We start from the raw sequence: 20,066 nt of genomic DNA, 5'->3' as shown, positions 1-20,066 counted from the left end.
TCCAGGTGACAACTGCACGACTTCCTCCGTGTTCCGGAACATCTCGGAGTGAAGGGTTCTCCAACGGTGTGCTCTTTTTTCTCCCAAGCCAAGACAGGGCTCAGTAATTAATGGCACAATTTAAACATGGTGGGAGGATTGCATTCTTCTCAGAGGAGGCACGGAGTGGGAGCGCGTGGGTAAATTCCAGTCCAGACAGCTCCTTCCAGCGCGGTCGGTGGGCCTGCGCAGAGGAGTGGAGATGGCTCTGCTGAGAAAAGTCCTTTAGTTCCTGGGGACGGGTGACAGCGTGCGCTGCTGCAAGGGAGGCTCATAGGCCTTGGTGCAAATTTATTTCTTGTCTTTTATTAATGAGATTTGGTTCAGATGGACTATCTTGTGGGAGATTAATGCCCTGCAACGAAAGGCAGTTTTTAAGAGGCGGCTAAGATTTGGTGACAGTGGCTCAGCCGCTGATGTGGGGTGTCCTGGCTGCAGGGAGTGATGCTGTGGAGGGAGCATGGTCAGGTGGCCCTGCCAGGGGCGATGTTGAGAGACAAGCCCTCCACCTCTCACTGGGCCCACCCCGCGTTCCACCCAGGCTCTCCACAGAGTAGAGTGCCCAGCCGGGAGCCCGGGCTTTGGAGCCAGACAAGCTTGGGTTTAGGTCTGATCTCCACCTTCCCTAGTGTGTGACCATGAGCAAGCCTCGGTTTCCCCTCCTGTAAAATGAGGAAATTGTCACAGGGTTGTGAGTAGGGTTAAATGGCAGGGTCCTGTTCGGTCTCATCAGATAATTGAATCGACACCCCTCCCCTGGGGACTGACCTTTAGGCCACTTCACAATGGACATTCCACTTGCTAAGACCATTCTCTCTCCCCTCTGGAGTTTCCCAGAATCCGGACCTGCACAGAGAATGCTCCGCCCAGAAAAAGCCCACCTAGAGTTCTTTAAAAACCTCTGACTCCCCGTCTTTGGGTGCTGGCGCCATTTCTGGGGCTCAGCCCATCTGGGTTTCCAGATGACCTGATAGATTCATAATTCTTCACCCCTTTTGGCCTCGTGAAGACAGCCCCCGGGTCCACCAGCTGATGAAGGCTAATCGCAGCATGGGCTGTCCATACAATGGCTGTCAACTGGCCACGAAAAGGAGCGAAGCCCTGATAGGATACACACGGACCCCCCAGGAGCTCCCCGAAGGAAGCGCTCACCAGGGGCCAGGCTGCATGATTCCAGGTACAGGGAACGGGCAGGACAGCCAGTCCTCAGACACAGGGATGGTCAGTGCTCCTCAGGGGCTGCGGGAGGGGAGGGGAGGGGAGTGGGTGCAAGGTTTCTTTTAGGGGGTGAGGACAGTGTCTTAAAATTAGATTATGGTGGTTTTACAACTCTAGGTTTTTTTAAAAAACGCATTGAACTGTGTATTGTCATCCTATAAACTGTATATTGTGCAAATTATATCTTAAAGATGTTAATTTAACTGAAAACAAATCTGTCCTTTGTTGTCTGTTCTATCTATAGCGTTCACCACGTATACTTTTGTGTACGTTCCCTGAGGTCCGCCTGGCGCACTAGGCAGTCGCTTAGCAAACCGGGGCCACACCTGCTGGCTGACAGCCACATCCCACGCCTGTGGTCTCGCCTGGAAAACCACGGTCGCAGTGTGCTTCCAACAGGGAGTGCCAGAGCTGGCCCTTTGCTGAGGGGGCTTGGCTGGCACCCTGTCTGGAGGATGTGGAGATTGAGTGCCCAAGAAGGACGAGGAAATCGCCTTCTTTTCTGGGGCGAGCTGTGCACCCCCAAGCACCACAGCCGCGATCCGGGTTCTCCGGGAAGCATTAGACAGGAAATGACTTTGCACGATGCAGCTCGGGGCTCCATGATTCAGGGAGAAGATATAAATGGAAAATTGCTGGAGCTGAAATTTTGTTGCAAAGGTATTTATCTTCGTTATTACTTCCTGAACCCTTTTGTGCTCTTTGTTCATGGAATGGCTAGAGATGCACTTACACTCCCAGCAGCGATTCGGAGGGAGAATGTGCCTCCCAGCACCGCAGAGGCCAGAGGGAGGCTCAGCCCGGCCTGCGAGTCCTCTCATCACTGTGAATGCCTAGAAATGGAAATGACCATGATAGAAAAGCTCTTCAGTCCTGTTCACAGACAGTTCAGGAGAGCCAGTGTTCCTGTTGGTGCCACCTCCGTAATGAAGATTTTCTGCAGCAACAAGAATGAAACCTGGAATGACTGTTGTTGCCACTTGGAGTGCGGGCCCACCTGACCCGTGGCTGCCATGTCCGTGCCCATGTTGCCTCTGGGCCCCATCAGGGTGTTGATTTGGGAGATGGATGTGCTGTGGTGTCTTTGAGAACCTACTTGCTACAGAGTGGAGTGGGGTTCTGGGGACAGTGCTGGGTAGAATTCTAACCAGTTCTTAGCAGTCTGCACTGCCCAGGTACCTAATCAGACATCCTGTCCAGAGGGCAGACGTTCGCACGTGCATTTCTGCCAGCACACGGTTCTGTGGTAGCTTCCCCCACCTGGGCAGCCCGAGGGGCAGGAGGCGGCCCTCTGGCCTGTGACCTGGACGCTTGCAGAGACACAGCCTGGCCCTGGGACATCTTCCTTGTGTGGGCGGGCAGGCCTGTGTGTGGCGTGTACCCAGGTCTGTTTCAGCATCTCACAGGGTCCCAGGGTCTGGAAGACAAAACTGGGAGGGGTGTGATCGGTGTGTCCTCTCGTTCTCGCCCGCCTGCTCCAGCTGAGACCCTGTCAGTGGCTGAGGATCAGACTGATGGTCACTCACTCTCACTCCCATGCCGGGGGTGGGGGGGTCTTCTTATTTGAAAAGTCAGGTCCTTAAATACGGCAATACTTGGCTCCAGCAGATTGTATCCCTCACGCTGGAAGTCCGGGCAGCCGCTCAGCCAGCGTGGCAGAGGTCCGGTGATGGAGGTTGGAGGTTGGAGGCACCCTCCCAGTGACCCTGAAATCATCAGTTTGGCTTACACCTAGTCATTCTCCCTGTAGGACCCCCTGCCTTCCTGCTGTGGACGAAAGGGGCCACACGCTGGCCTGACAAGCTCAGGGGAGGCCTGCGTGGCAGCCTAGCAGACTCAGAGACCTAGAGTAACCACAAAGGATGGTCTGAGATTAAACTTTGACTAAAAGCAGTTATGGTGGGCAGTTATGTCCTAGGCCGGTATCTTCACTGACAAGATCAACTTTGATCCTTACTGAGCCCATTTGCCTTTTTGCCTCTAAGATAACATTCCTTTGAAGTGTCTGGGTAACTTGTAACTTCCCTTTTTCTGGAACCCCTGGGGCACAACCAAATGTTCTGGGCAGGCGCCAGGGCAGATACTACAAATTCCTTCATTATCATGTTGATTGATCCTGCACCCACCTAACTCTGTGTCCATCATTTTACTTTTTATCCTATCACAGAGGTTTCCCCGCTTCGCTTAATCCCACCTCCTTAAATCTGTCACCAAAGAATTTCATGTATAAATACGGATGTAACCCTGCCATTCTCCGGAGCACTATCTCAATTCATTGAGGTACTGCTTCCCGGCCTATGTCGACAGTTTGGCTCAAATAAACTCACAAAAATTCTTTACAGGTTTCAGTGGTTTTTTTACGTTAACATGCCAACACCGCAAACACAACCCAGGGGGACAAAAACCTCTTGGTTCCTGCTGGTAAGAATTCTTGTTACCAAGAGCATGCATGCCTGCATGTGCAGGGCCGGGACTGACAGAGGCGGGCAGGTGAGTGTGTGAGGCCCCCACAGAGCATGCATGCCTGCATGTGCAGGGCCGGGACTGACAGAGGCAGGCAGGTGAGTGTGTGAGGCCCCCACAGGGCATCCATGCCTGCATGTGCAGGGCCGGGACTGACAGAGGCGGGCAGGTGAGTGTGTGAGGCCCCCACAGAGCATCCATGCCTGCATGTGCAGGGCCGGGACTGACAGAGGCAGGCAGGTGAGTGTGTGAGGCCCCCACAGGGCATCCATGCCTGCATGTGCAGGGCCGGGACTGACAGAGGCGGGCAGGTGAGTGTGTGAGGCCCCCACAGAGCATCCATGCCTGCATGTGCAGGGCCGGGACTGACAGAGGCGGGCAGGTGAGTGTGTGAGGCCCCCACAGAGCATGCATGCCTGCATGTGCAGGGCCGGGACTGACAGAGGCAGGCAGGTGAGTGTGTGAGGCCCCCACAGAGCATCCATGCCTGCATGTGCAGGGCCGGGACTGACAGAGGCGGGCAGGTGAGTGTGTGAGGCCCCCACAGAGCATGCATGCCTGCATGTGCAGGGCCGGGACTGACAGAGGCGGGCAGGTGAGTGTGTGAGGCCCCCACAGAGCATGCATGCCTGCATGTGCAGGGCCGGGACTGACAGAGGCAGGCAGGTGAGTGTGTGAGGCCCCCACAGGGCATCCATGCCTGCATGTGCAGGGCCGGGACTGACAGAGGCGGGCAGGTGAGTGTGTGAGGCCCCCACAGGGCATCCATGCCTGCATGTGCAGGGCCGGGACTGACAGAGGCGGGCAGGTGAGTGTGTGAGGCCCCCACAGAGCATGCATGCCTGCATGTGCAGGGCCGGGACTGACAGAGGCAGGCAGGTGAGTGTGTGAGGCCCCCACAGGGCATCCATGCCTGCATGTGCAGGGCCGGGACTGACAGAGGCGGGCAGGTGAGTGTGTGAGGCCCCCACAGAGCATCCATGCCTGCATGTGCAGGGCCGGGACTGACAGAGGCAGGCAGGTGAGTGTGTGAGGCCCCCACAGGGCATCCATGCCTGCATGTGCAGGGCCGGGACTGACAGAGGCGGGCAGGTGAGTGTGTGAGGCCCCCACAGGGCATCCATGCCTGCATGTGCAGGGCCGGGAGTGACAGAGGCGGGGCAGGTGAGTGTGTGAGGCCCCCACAGAGCATCCCGCAGCATCCAGGCTTCAGTAGAGGACAGAGATGAGGGGTCACAGGAGAGGCACTGCAGCTGAGTGTGCCTGGTAAGGAATACAAACTGGACTAGCTGTCTTCTCCCTCCACTGCCTCCCTCCGCCCACTTCCCCTTCATTTTTCTGAAATGTTTCCTTTGCTTCCCCATGTTGTTCATGGTTCTCAGTTGCGAATAACCCACTCTAGCTCATAGCTTGCAGAATCCCTAAAAAGGCCAAATACTTGGGATTAGGGGCTACATGCCTAGGGCTGAGTGCCCCCAAGGCTGGTGATAGCTTCCCCCACCTGGGCTGCCGTGGCCACGCTAATGCTGCTGGAGGAGCCCAGGCGAAGTGTCCTGCAGTGAGGACAGACTGCGCTGGGGCCCTGTGTCCTCCGCTGTGGAGCAGGCCGGAGTGCTGGCCAAGCAGGTGCTCAGGCAGCCTCTGCTGTGAGCCACCCTGCCCCTCAGGTCCTCACTCAAGTCCCACTGGGGGCCAGAGCATGGGAGCATCAGGGACAGCAAACAGACACATCTCAGTGAATTGTGCTCGAGAGGAAAGACAAAAGGGGAAGGGGATCTGTGAGCGTATTCCCTGGCAGGGGCTGAGGACGTGAGGGGGAGGAGCTGGGCTGGTCATTCTACCCTGCCATCTGGGCCACAGCCATGTGCACGGCTCTGTCACCAACAGGACAGGGAGCGTGGCCTGGCACGGTCTCAGGGTGCTAGGGGAAGTCTGGACACGTGTGTGGTGTCTGTGGTCCAGATGAAGTAAGTGCTTGGGCCCTGGGATGCTGGAACCTGGATCAAGGCCCCGTGCACCTTCTATTAGCAGTGTGAACTTGGACCCTGGTCCTTTGTCAGTGAGGTGGACGGTGACAGAATCTGCCCCATGGGGTTGGAGAGTCTGCTTGTAAGGGCTGAGCACAGGGCCTGGCGCGTGGCATGTGCTCGGGAACACTTGGCTGGGAGAGTGGAGCCACCATGCTTTTGGCAGTCAGTGAGTGACCCAATCAAAGCCCAGAAAGCCAGCTGTGCCTCAGTGATGAGCCAGGGCACGGGGACGGGGGCAAAGCACTGGGCATTTTTTCGTAAGGGCCTCGGTTCTACCTTGTTTTCACATGTCTCAGTTTTTTTCATCACTCGTATTTGCTATGATTTGTTATGTTTACTACATTCTAGGTGCTTTTCACAGAATGACCTCCCACACTGTTGCATGTGTCTGCATGCGTGTGTGTGTGTGTGTGTGTGTGTGTGTGTAAATTGAGTGTCTTGAGTTTAAGTATGTTGTTGAATGTTGCAGCTACTATGTTGGTTGTGTAGCTGGGACTCCTCCTGCCAGGTTATGGGCCTCCCGAGGTGACGGTGCTAATGGCGTTATGCCTGCCTGGGCCTCCCTGGGGCCTCGGTTCTGTCGCCTACGGTTGGGAAGAGTCTCACAGGTGCCAGCGGAGGAGGCTCTGCTATAGCCACTTCTGCCATTAGACAGGCTGTGCCTCCCCCACAGGGCCACCGTGGAAACACGGTGACCCTGGAGCAACCAGGGTTGAGCTGTGCGGGCTCACTGACAGGAGGAGTTTTTCAGTAGATACACGTGGTACCGTAAATGCTTTTCCTCTTCCTCATGACTTTCTTCATAGCATCTTCTCTCCAGCTTACTTTATTGTAAGAACACAGTCTGTGACACATATGACATACAAAACATGTTGATCGACTATTCATGCTATTGGTAAGACTTCCGGTCAGCAGTAGGCTATTAGTAGTTAAGTTTTGGGGGAGTCCAAAGTTATACATGGATTTTCAACTGCAGGCGGTGGGTTCGGCCCCCTAACCTCCACGTGATAGGATCACCTGCAATGCCAGACCGAGGGAGCTGTAAGTCCTGCAACCACCAGAAGCAGGGAGAGCCATTTGCAGGGACATCAAAAACCACCCACCCAATGCATTGCTACTTCTTCCTGTTCGTTTGCCTTCTCCTCTCCTGTCTTAATAACCTCCCCCCCCTGCCCCCCGCAAGTGACAAGATTCTCTGTTTAACACACCAGGGCTTGTTGCAGAATCTGCTGCCTAGGGCTCCTGAGGGGTGGGCTCATGGCCTGGGCGGGAGGGGCTGTGGACTGCCTCGCCTCGGCGCCTCCTGTGTGGGGTTTAGATTAATTCCTGCTGTGGTCTGTTCACCCAGATAATTTTATCAAGATTCCCTTTCTCTTGCTTTATTACTTGCTTTCTTGGTTACTTTATTAAATTTTAAAATATTTTATTAAAGCCACTTCTTCTCTTGTGACAAAAGTATAACTTTTCCAACTTTGCTCTGAAAACTTGCAGACCAAACTCTTCTCCAGGCCTCCTGGGGGTGGGGCGGCCGGCGGGAGCGGGGGAGGAAAGGCTCTGGTCTTTCAGCCTGAATATTTCTGTAGGCATTTTAAATGTATGACCATCGCAAACTCTTTTATTGAATTGTTTTAAGCCATAAAAGAAGACTTGGGGATTTGGTAATGTTGATTTCTTTTCTCACAACCTTTTTTCAAAAGCAGTCATTGTTTTCCAAGATGTAGGCATATAACAAGTATTTTGTGAAATAAACTTTAAAATGGCCCATTAAAAATGGATTAATGGTAATCCCCCCAAAGAAAATAATGTGAATATTAAAGCTGCACAGAATTCAGGAATATGCCTTAGTAGAGATCTTAAAGGCCAGGTGGCCTAACTGTAGTCTGCTGGGTTCTGTGGGATTGTCCAAAGGCGCAGAGACACAGCCGCCAGTCACCATGTTCACGGTGCAGAGGGAGACCCACGGCACCACGACTCCTGCCGTGGCCATCACGAAAACCACAGGGAAGGATAATTTGTGAAAACCTGGAGGCTTTTTGGTTACTCATGGTGGCTGGCCTTTTGAAAAAGAGCAAGGAAACAGAGCAAACCCAAATATTTGGTTAAGTGCTCACGTGGGTGGGCGTCTACCTCTTGCAGGTGAGCAGGTAAGTCATCTAGCTGGCCATGGAGGCAGAACACCTGTGGGTGCAGTGAGCCAGGCTGGGAGAGCGCCCCCTGGTGGATGAGGAGCCTCCCTGCACTTCACAGACAATCTGCTGGGAGCCTCCTCCCCCACCCCTCTGTCGCCTCGTCACCTAAAGAGAAATCAATACTTGAAGCTACAATGGCCAAAACATTGCAAGTCCTCTCTCCTCCCACTCTCACGTGATGTGGGTTCCTTAGGTATGAGCCGAACGTTAACAGTCAAGCTTGGTCCTTCGGGAAAGCGTGGGATCCTCTGCAAATGTCAACATGTTTTCTCCAAATTCGGAATGAGTGCAGATAAACGTGTCAGTCTCTTGGGAATTGCCTGGCCACCCATCTTTTCCATGGACCCGCGGGCCTGTTCATGTTCCGGGAGTGAATCCGGTGGGGAATAGTCGAGGCGGTGGATCTGGATCTCAGGCGGGTCCTGGGCTCTGAGGTGGTGCCCTCGGCTCCAGGCAAATCACTCAGCCACGGTCTCAGGACACATCCCGGGGAGACCAGGCCCCTCGCCCAGGGCCGGGCTCCCTCTCCGAGGAGCACAGTTAACCTCCAGAACCTAGTGTAATTGGAAATCTTTATTGGAATTATCCACGCCATTACCCACTCACTGCATTAGCTCTGCCCTCCAGCACCCGTGGCTGCGTATCGTGGGGATGGAGTGCTTTGTCAATTGGAACTCAAGCCTCGATCTTAATTAGAGATGTGCGAAGTACCTGCGTTTAATGGAGAAGGCTGGCAGGCAGTTCTCTCTCCACCCTCCTGCATTAATGGCTTCATTACTGATGACTGTCCAGGGCGGCGTGCGAGATGAAGTGGCTCTGCAGCGGAGCGGAGGCGGCCTGCAGCTGCCTCTGCACGCACGTTTCAGGTGCCTCTGAGCGCTTGCAAGCGGGGAGGCCACCGTGTCAGCAGGTGGTCCGGCAGCTCCTGCCTCCTCAGCCCCACAGCCTGGCCTCGCAGGCTGGTGCCCGGGCTGGGGAGGGGGCATTACTCACGGGCCAGCGCCCACCCTGGGATAATTTAATATTCCGTGCTCAGTACTTTCTCCAGCATCATCTGTATCCATCCTCTTGTTTTATACTAGTAGAGAAGGCTGCTAAGTCATTGTTAGATATCTCTCCTGCCGCCTGGATGAATCCGAGATACGGAAAAATAATAGGGATGTGATTGCAAGCTCTGTTTTTAGTCGTGTTTGCCCTGACTTAGTGGCGCAGGTGCAGGAGACGGAGCTGCCGCTTTCCAGAGCTGCCCCGAGGACCCAGCCACCCCCTTTCCCAGCAGAAAGCCTCCCCTGAGGTGCTGCTCCTTAAGGCCAGGTGGGGGGCGGAGGGAGAGAGGCACCCACTTTCACTTTCACCCCCGGCTTCTTTTCCTCTGAGGACCAGGTGGCCTCCCCTGCCTGGGGCAGCGCAGCCAGTCTGTTCTCGGACGTAGTGAGGCATTTCTGTTGGAGACAGGACCCTTTTCCAGGGACGTCCATGTGCTTTGCCATGTGAATTTGCAGTGCAGACCTCCCAGTCCGGCTTCAGTGTGAGAGCGGGTGACTACGCCTGAGGGCATGGAGGCCTAGCACTGTGTCTGCGGCACCCCCACTTCCCTGAGGTCTCCCCTGGCTGATGAGAAAAACCAGCGGCCAAGGCACCTCCTAGTTCATTCCGGGGCCTTCGGAGAGACTGGCAGTGCGAGCACCTCTGGAGTCACCTGCCGGGGCAGGTAGCCGCCTGGGACCCGGCCACAGCAGGGCCGCCGGGCTCCTGGTCCGTCTGTAGGCCCATCCGTCCGGCCTCCTGGCGTGGGGCTCCAGTGTGCAGGGAGGCTGCGGGTGTGTGCCTGGCTGAGCGAGGCTATGAGTGCCCCAGCAGGCGTGTTGGGGAGAGCAGTGGGGTGCTTGGCACGGTCAGCACCTGAAGCTCCGCCTCGCAGCTCAGCTTGGCTCCTAGATACAGGTCGTCGGCCCTGCTGCCATGGGCGGGCGGCCTGGGTCTCAGAGCACCGGCTGCTGCGGATCCACCCGACGGGCCCTGGACGGACCTCCACTCCTCACAGGTCCAGCCTGGGCGTGATCCAGAGGTCACAGTGCTGGCAGACTCGGTGTCTGGTGAGGACCGGCTTCCTGGTTCATAGAGGCGCTCCCCACTGTGTCATCGGGGTGAGGGGGTGCGGGCGCTCTCGGGGTCTCTTTTTAAAAGGGCGCTAATCCCCCTGACAAGGCTTTCACCTTCATGAACTAATCACCCCAAAGTCCCACATGAATCAGGTGGGGGAGGGGCACAAACGCTCAGCCTATCCTCAGCAGCAGGCGTAGGCCCCTCCTCACTGCCGCGCCCCCGAGATCCTGATGCGAATCCTGCTGTCCGCGACCCTCTTGCCACATCAGTGTCACCCTCCCGTTTCTCTCTGATGCTTCCCACAGAGTCCACTTTTGTTAAAGCGGTAGTCGTGGACGTGTGGCTGTGTCTGGAGACGTTTTTGCCTGTCAGGGCTGCAAGGCCTGCCATTGGCATCTATGGAAGAGAGCAGGGAAGCGGCTAACCCAGTGGTCGGCAAACTGCGGCTCTCGAGCCACATGTGGCTCTTTGGCCTCTTGAGTGTGGCTCTTCCACAAAATACCAACTTCTGCGCATGGGCCACAAAGTTTCAATCACACTGTACGTGCGCACCCGCATGTGGCTCACGAGCCGCAGTTTGCCAACCACTGAGCTAACCCCTCCAGTGCACAGGGCGCCCTCGGAGAATGGACCGCCAGGTCCGAGGCGGAGGCGGAGAAGCCAGGCTGCGGGGCAGGGAGAAGGGAGTGACCGGCAGAGAGTCGGCCCGAGCTCCCCTGGCCCTCAGGTGTGGCTAGCCCTGGACCTTCCTTTGGAAAATTGGAAAAGGGGGGACATGCCCCCCACCCCCCAGAATGCTACCCATGCCTTTTACAAATCTCACGTTAGTATAAGAACAACAAGACAATGGCGGCTCTGGAAACGTTTCCTTTTCATGGAAAAGTAAGGCTAGGAAACAGGTCACCACAACTTCCGAATCCGAGTCCTCCGCGTGGCAGGCCGGTGCTCACAGCTGAGTCGCAGGCAAGGAGAACAGGCGGGCTTTTCTGAGGGACGCCCCTCCTGCTGCCGAGAGCTGGCCTTGAGGAGAGAGCTTGCTGCCGGTGCTAGCGATAGTTCCCTGTGTGACTCCCCGTGGCCAGAGAAGCAGTTCTAATTCCTGCAGCACCACATGGCTCTCGCTGGGCCGGGGTGGATGGACACAGTAGAGGGAGAGGCTGGAGGGGTCTGCCCAGCAGGGGCAGGAGGAGGGAGTGCCTTAACTTCCCATCAGGATGGCCTCCAGTAGGCGGGAGAGTGTCACTGTAGGATGCAAGCGCCTCTTCCACTCCTGAAAGAATTCGATGTAATTTGCCGAGGAATGTAATTAGCGGGGTGCTGGGGAGGGTAGGAGAAGAGTGTGTTTGGGTAAAGGTTTGGACAGCTTCTCATACACAAACTCATCGCCCTCCCTGTGCACACAGCTCACACGTGAGGAGGGGAGAGAGCTGCCACCGTGGCTGGCCGTGCAGGAACCGGAGGCATCCTCTGCGCTGCCCGCTGCGTCCAGGCGCGAGGCTGCCATTCACAACAACCAGTGAGCCTATTAACATCTTTGAGCTTTTTAATTAAAAATTAATTAGGAGACTGAAGAACAGACTCGTTGGGGGTTACTGTACAATCACAGGCTTACAGAATGAGGCCTGGGCTTTCGGTCCCAGCTGTGTCTCAATCAATTCTCTGTCTAGTGAAGGTATTACATAGGATGCTTCCTCAAAGTGATAATATCGCATTTAAAAGAGCAGCTGGGAGAAGCCTGTAACTCTAAGTTTGGAATTAGGTAAGGATTGAAATGCAAATAGAGAAAACCTGCCCTGGTGGTCTGGGAGGGGAGGGGGGCGACAAGAATCATAGAAAGGTCCCAGTGGAGCCCTTTGGAGTGCCTTCATCTCCGTCTCCATATTCTTCTCCATAGAGGAGAGGGGAAAGCCAGCAGGAGGGAGAGTGGGGAGAGGGGTGCACTTTGGCTCTTACTGCTTTTTTTAAAAAAAAAAAAACTTAATGTTGAAAGTATTACATATGTCCCTTCCCGCCCCACTGACCCACTCCAACCTGCCCCTACTGCCCCCCCACACCCAGCCTTCAGCACCCTATTGTCTATGTCCATAGGCCATGCATATATGCACACAAGGTCCTTGGTTAATCACCTCCCACCCACCCACCCTCCCCCGCCTTCCCTCTGAGATTCCGCACTCTGTTCCCTGCTTCCATGTCTCTGGATCCACTCCGTTCACCAGTTTATTTTGTTCATTAGATTCCACAGAGGAGTGAGATCATGTGATACTTGTCTTTCTCTGACTGGCTTCTTTCACTCAGCATGATACTCTCCAGGTCCCTCTTATTGCTTTTTAATGGGAGGTATTGTTACCAGGAAACCCCCAGGGGGGCTGGGGCTGCCTCTCACTGTGTCCAGTAAGGAGGGCAGTGTTGAGTCATATAAGGTGTTTATTGAGAAGGCCAGCCCACCAAGAAGACAAGGCACTTACAAGCATTCAAATCCTATCTTACCACAAGGTGCAGGGGACAGGATTATAAAGGGGGGGGGGGGGTGAGGCTGGGTGCAGCCCTGGAGGTCTACAGAAGTAAGCCACTGTCATTTAGTCATCAGGCGATGAGATGCTGTTGATGAGATGATGTTGATGATGTTAACATAAAAACATTCAAACCTGTAAAGAATTTGTGTGAGTTTATTTGAGCCAAACTGTTGACAATTGCTGGGAAGCAGAATCTCAAGGAGTTGTGATAATGCTCCAGAGAATGGCGGTTTCTCATCTATTTTTATACATTGCAATGAAAGGAGGGGATGCAGGTGGGTTACATGAAATCCATTGGTGATAGATTAGAGAGGAGGGAGAAAGCAAAGCAGGGAAACCTCTGGGATTGGATAGACACATAGGTGGGTGCAGGATAGCCAATAGTCAACAATTAACATGATAACAATGAAGGAATGTGTGGTATCTGTCCTGGTGCCCAGGCACATTAGGTTTTGCCTCAAAGGGTCCAGAAAAAGAGAGGTTACAGGTTACCCAGACATTTCAAGGGTATGTTACCATAGATGCAAAAAGACAGATAGGCTCAGTTAAGGTAAAAGCTGACCTTGTCAGTGAGGATAGCAGCCTAGGACTACCCAACATCACTGCTTTCAGTTAAAGTTTAATTTCAGACCATCCTTGGTGGTCACTTTAGGTCTTTGAGTTTGCAAGACCACCATGCAGACCTTCCCTGAGCTTGTCAGGCTCGCATGTGGCCCCTTTCATCCACAATGAGTTGATGCTTTGACACCTGGTGGGTCAATCTGACCATGCTTATTGGTTCTGCCTGCTGGATTCACAGCTGAGTCACCTCCGTAATCGCTTAGCACAGGCCTTGAAAAGGAAACTTGAGAAAAACTTAACCCCCGATTCACATAAGTATATATGTGTTCTAAGATTTAAAATAATATAATTTTTCAGATTAATTCAGGTGCTTTGTCAGATTATAAGTCCCCCCCCCATCATTAGGTAGATAAGTTGATATCTATCAACCTTATACTACACTAAATTTTATTTTTAAATTTATTATATTGCTGTAGTGCCACTAATTTTGCCCCTGTTATGCGGCAATTACCCCTTTTAAGTCTGATGAATTGACATGCACTAGAAAAGAGAGGCATACATTGAATAAAGCAACAAGATAATAAACAAATTACAATAATTCTTTATGCTAAGGAAAAGAACCAATTCTGTATTAGTTTACTTTAGATTTATACAATTAGATTTATTATTCAGTATACCTATAATTTCCTTTAAAGATTTCGCTTTACAACCCTTCTACAACTTTCACAAACCTTTCTTCATTTTTATCTCTCTACCTCATGCCTGTTACCAAAACTATACAACTTCTTTTCTATTCCCTTCTTAAGTATTCCTACTCTAATATCCTTTCTTCCTGTTATATCCCTTTCTTTGTACCCCTTCTCACCTTTCTTACTTCAACTCTAATTCTTCTTTAACTCGCACAGACCCTCTGCATTTTACACATACCTTCTGCAACCCACCTAGTCCCTTTCAGTTTGTTAACCTGCTTTCTTTTTCCTTTAAAATGCATCTCTATGCCTTCTATTACACTACAACCGTAAATGCTTTCCACTTAGTTAGAATTCTTAACCCTTAGAAACCTCTATTTTTAGGTGACATGTAAGTATCCCAACTCCTACTCAGCAAAATGTAAAGGTCAGTTCTACACAGGTTCCTCCATGGCCAGCTTCAGAGCAGTTGGCGCGGTGAGAAGCACGTCTCAGGGCCCGTCCACTTCTCCTCCGATTGGCCCAGCGCCCTTGCTCTGCTCATGTCTGTCTAACTGCCCACCACCCCCCTTAAGGACCTTGGCTCTGAATTCTTTCATGGAAAAGGGGCGTAGAGTCTCTTCTGAAGCTCCTGCCTGCTGAGGGGAGATGAAGGTTTCTCTCGGAGCCAAGAGATCCTTGCTCTCTGTCAGAGGGACATGAGGCCTGGGCGTGGAAGGAGGTGGCAGTGGTGTCTAGAGACGGCATTCTGTAGGTGTGAGTAGGGCTTGTAACCTGGTGGAGACAAACCGTGTTATAAAATTTCGTTTTATTGGGCAAAAATTAGAACAGCAGGAATTATGACAGATGGTCTGGTGGAAGGAAAAAATATTTTAACTTTAATAATTTCCTGTTGAAACACAATTTTTCTCCCTAAAATCACCCTCATTTTTATTAAAGAGCCAAATTAAGACCAAATTACTTACTGTATTAAGTCTAATTACAATTTGGCCTGGTTGTTTGCATAAACACAAGAATAACAGTTGATCACATAGACTATTAAAAAAATATTCTTTATTGGAATCTCATGAGAAAGTTTACTCTCAGGGCAAAGAAGCCAAGCCACACAGTTGCCACCAGGCCTTGCCTACAATACTTACAGAATTGGGGTGCATTCCTCAAGTTTTTGAGGTCCCCACAGGTGTCTTGCGGTTCCTTCTTGCTCTCTCTCAGGAAAGCAACCTTCATTCCTCACCCGGAAAGACGGCCATGAACAAGTGACCACGCAGGGACCAGGCTATTTATCCAAGGGGCTTATCGGCCTCAGAGTCAGTCTTCATTCCTCACAGCTTCTGGTGACACCCAGAGTCCTGGCCTGTCTCTCTCAGACATGACATTCCAGCAAAGCTTTGGTTAATAAAACCACAACTGGAAACTGACTTATGTCCTGTTATGAGGAAATCAGATTCTTATTGGATTCATGCAAACAAACACATTACCATTAGAACAATAAGAGTTTCCAAATTCTGGAGGGATCAGGTATGGAGAAAAATATAAATGCCTCAATATAATTTACCAAATTGCTCTAAGAAAAGAAACAAGTTCCTTTATGTCCAGAAAACAAGAAGGTTAAACATCAGTAATACTTTCAAAAAGTTATAAAAACTATAATTATTTTCAGTTCATTCTGTTCTATAATCAAATTCTGTTTCTCCTGATTTTTCTTGCCAGTATTTATATAAATTTAGATACTTTATAGAGTTCTAATAATTTTTATCTAGTTCGAGGGGATGATCTGAAAGTTTATTCTCAGAGATATGTAGCTTAAAATAAATCAGAGTTCTTTCTAAAGATCTTTCAGAAGATGTAGACCAATCAGCCAGCATGTGGTCCAGAGAGCTGCCAGGTGGGGCTGCCAATGCATTTCCCATGCTTTTTGAGTTATTCAACACCCACAAACAGAAAGGGAGTCAGAAGGTATTCAATACCCACACAGAAGCAGAAACAGACGGTACCTTAAATATGCCACTCCTGGCTTAGTGCCCGGGACTTACCGAGAACAGGCACACAGAAAGAATGCCATTTAACCAATAGTGAAGGCGCCGGGAAGTTTGTAAGCTCTTAAGGAAAGTCCCCGAGTTAAACAACTCAGCAGCTGCCCGGGAGTTTCCACAGGTGCCTGCAAGACGTTTCCCAAGTCCAGGCAGCCGCCCAAGCCCTTGGGCACTCCCCGCAGGGTCTTACCCTAGGGCTCAGAGGAGGGTGTACTATTGAGTGGCCAAAACATGCTTCCAAGAAACCTCTGGTTGGGCTCGGGCTGCCTCTTGCTGTGTCCAGTAAGGAAGTCAGGGTTGAGTCATATAAGGTGTTTATTGAGAAGGCCAGCCAACCAAGAAGACTGGGTGCTTACAAACATTCAAATCCTATCTTACCACAAGGTGCAGGGGACAGAATTATAAAGGGGGGCGGTGGGGGGGGGGTAAGGCTGGGGATGGAATGCAGCTAGGTGCAGCCCTGGAGGTCTGCAGACCTCAGCCACTGTCTTTAGTCACCAGGCGATGAGATGCTGTTGATGAGATGATGTTGACGAGATGATGTTTTGACTCTTGCTCGGTCAGTCTGACCATGCTTAGCGGTTCTGCCTGCTGGATTCACAGCTGAGTCACCTCCCTAATTGCTTCACACAGGCCTTGAAAAGGAAACTTGAGAAAAACTTAACCCCCTATTCACTTAAGTATATGTGCTCTAAGACTTAAAATAGTATCATTATTTTTCAGATTAATTAGGTGCTCTCTCTATCAGATTCTAAGTCCCGCCGCCAGCATCAGTTGATTCAATGTTGCTTTGGGCTTTGGTCCTTTGAAAGCAGGTGCTTCCGGAACACCTTCATTTCCTCCATGGGAGTTGGCGCTTCCAGACGCTGGGAGAAGGTCTGTGTTTGGCTCTTTCTGAGAGCGTCTCTCCTGGGGAGTCACTGCACAGAGGCCCTGCTTGTGAGGCAGGCAGACCCTCCCCCCACCCCCCCACCCCGCCCCGGACCTCAGCGCCGTTGGGGAACCGAGAAGATGGGTGTGAGGTGACCAGCACCATCCGTGCCCCGTTCACGCCTTAACTTCTGTCCCGTTGCAGGAGCACCGATGCCATTTGCTCCTCCTGAAAAAGAACGCATCTCCATTTTGCACCGGGAGGGACACACACTGTAACAGATGCGGGTGATCGGCACCTGCACCAGAGGAACACTCACGAATGCTCTAAAAGAAGCAGGGGTGCGGTTTTGCAAAAAGGCACATCTCTGCAACCGGCAGACGTGTCATTCATCCCGGCGGTGCCAGGGGCTTCCCGAGGTGAGAAGTGTGCACCCCCCGCAAACACCGAGCTGCACAGGCTTGCGCATTGCACTGGAACAGCAGGCAGCGGGGCAGCGGAGCTCGGCGCCCACGCTAAGAGCACACCACGCTCATGAACATTTCGTCCAGAGCAGCCCCGCCTCGCACCTTCTCGCTGGGGGAGTGTTTTATTGGGGTCCCCACGGTCCCTGGAAAGACCCAGGCATGTGGTGCAGACCCAATGTCTATTCTCTCCTTCTGTTTTAGGATAAACAGCCTGAAAGGCATTAATATGGGCTGAGCTTGATCTAATGATCATGAGAAGAAAAGTAAGTTCAACACCTAATAGGCAAAGAGAAGGCGATCAGAAGTTTGGTGCTTGTGGGGTGCGGGCTTTTTCACCTGCTCACCCCAAAGCCCAGTGCAGGCATCACCCCACGATTGCCGCTGCCTCTGTGCTCTTACCCAGCAGGGGCCAGCCTGGGACTCAGCGTTTCTCTTGAGGGTAGCAAAGTCGCTGAAGGATGTAGGCTGAGGAGAAGATGAGGCTCAGTCCTGAAAAGTTCGCCTTCCTGCCATGTGTTTAGCAGATTGTTACAGGAAATTCCAGTGTGACGGTCTCCCCACCACACACCCGAGGGCAGACGGGGACCGCTGGGACCTGCCGCAGGGGGTGTGTCGGATGGGAATTTCTGAGATGTGTGCCCGTCTTCTGTTGCAAGGCCACGGCCGCTGGGCTGGGCCTGAACCAGTCCCGCTCTTGGCAGAAAGGAGGCCAGCGGGAGACCTCCCGCCTTCAACACCGCCTCCCGCTGGAAATCACGTGGGAGCAGGGGCCTTGCTTCCAACAGGTCTCCTCTGGCGAAGGTGGCAAAGTGGGCCAATGTTTGGAGCTGAGCTTGCATTCTCTCGAGAGGCAACTTACAGTCAAATGGAACGATACTTGCCAGGAATGTTAAATGCACCAGATACAGCCTAATGCCTTTTTCGATGTCGGCGATTTCTTTGAAATGTGAAGAGCCTTACTCTTCAGCACTTTTCATTGTCACCATCACACCACAGATCAAAGAGGCACGCACGTTGTTCATCATCGCCCTGCACAGGTGAGACGGAAGTTGGTGGACAAAGTGGCATCATTCCCACGAGCAAGATGAGAAGTGGATGGAAGGAGTGGGCATGGGGAGAGGGGCCACGGGAAACACGGCTCGGGGAGCACCACGCCTGCTGCCCTCTGCCCACCAGCATCTCACGGGGAGAATTCAGGTCCCAGGCCTCCTGTGGGGGCGGGCCACACGGACTCCCAGCGAGTCTTTCAAGGGCATAACGTTGTCAGTTTCTTGAGCTTGTTTGTCACGCTCAAATGGGTGTCTAATTAGTTATTTAATTATGATGTGTAAAGCCAGAAGCTAATGAGGATGCAAACGATGAGCTGCGATCCCCCGCCACCCCAGGTGATGGACTTCTATCCTGTCCCCACGTGCTGGGGCCGAAAGCAGCTCACGGAGGGCAGAGTCCAAGACCCAGGCACATTAATCCCACATGGGAGGGTGCCCGGGTGAGGGGCTCGCGGGAGACAGAATGAGCACGGTGACATGGCAGTGACCATGTCCAGAGGCTGTGAGGCCAGCGGGTCTCTGTCCAGGGCCGCATCCCAGTCTGTATGGACAAAAGAGACGGGCGGGGACACCTGGAATGAGATTGTGAGTCATAATGAGAAATACGTGTGTGGTCTTAGCCTCAGGCCCTTGTGATGAGGACAAGGAAGGTGATTGCTGTGCTAATGAGGTGACAGGGGACTGCACCTAAGGATGGGGCCGGTTGCCGGAGATAAACCATTGATCTCTGGGGAGAGGAGCTGGTTGAGGCTGAGTTATCTGCAATGCCCATGACTTTGTCAGTCATGACTCTAATGAAGCCCCATTAAGCCCAGAGGAGCAGCTGGGGCCCTTCGCTAGGGAGCTCCCCAACGTGGAACCGAGGTTTCCAAGGACCTCATCTGGCTATTGACTCAGAGCCATCGGTGTCCTGGTCATTGATCAGTCGTCATGAGTGAACGGGTTCCTGGGTCCTCTGAGCCATCCCAGCAAACTAATCAAACCTGAGGAAAGCAGGTGTGGGACCTCTGAGGGTAGCCAGGCGGTGAGAGTGCAGATGACGGCCTGGGCTCGCTCCTGGCGTCTGCAGCGGGTGGCAGTGCTGTGGCACTGAGCTCCTAATCTGTGAGGTCTTGTCTCTCTCCGGGTAGGTACAGTCAGAATTGAGTTCTCAGGCATTCACTTCACTGTGAACACAGTCAGATCCCCATGCTCATAAGTTACTGCTACAGACTTGCTGTGTGCCCTCCCACTGTGACCTGCAGACTCACTGTGTGCCCTCCCACTGTGACCTGCAGACTCACTGTGTGCCTTCCCACTGTGACCTGTAGACACACTGTGTCCCCCCACTGTGATGTACTGTATTAGGGGCCTTTGGGAGGTGATTAGGTCATGAGGGTGGAATCCTCACGGATGGGATTAGTGCCCTTGCAAGAAGAGGCCCACAGAGCTCCCTCACCCCTCCCACCAGGTGAGGGCACAACGAGATGACAGGACGGCCACGTGAACCAGGAAGCACCCCACCAGACCCTGAACGTGCCTGTGCCTCCACCTTGGACATGGAGCCTCCAACACTGTAAACAACAAGTGTCTGCTGTGCACAAGCCTCTGGTGTGTGGGCGTATGTTATAGCCGCCTGATGACAGCACACAGAGTGAGTGAGGCGGCTCCTGAGCTCTCTCACTTTAAGATGCTTCCGTCTGACTAGTGGCCAGACGTTGAGGCTACATGCACGTGTTTGGGACTAATTCAGTCCATTTGATGATGTTTATGTGTTTGGAAGATGCTTCTTGTTGAGGTCCCTGGAAACAGCCAGGTGAGATGTAATATTTTCTGTGGCCGATGGGACAATGACCACA

This window comes from Myotis daubentonii, chromosome 8 (assembly GCF_963259705.1).
Source record: "Myotis daubentonii chromosome 8, mMyoDau2.1, whole genome shotgun sequence".
NCBI classification, from domain to species: domain Eukaryota; kingdom Metazoa; phylum Chordata; class Mammalia; order Chiroptera; family Vespertilionidae; genus Myotis; species Myotis daubentonii.
The sequence above is the reverse complement of the archived record's forward strand: the minus strand, read 5'-3'. Positions refer to the sequence as shown.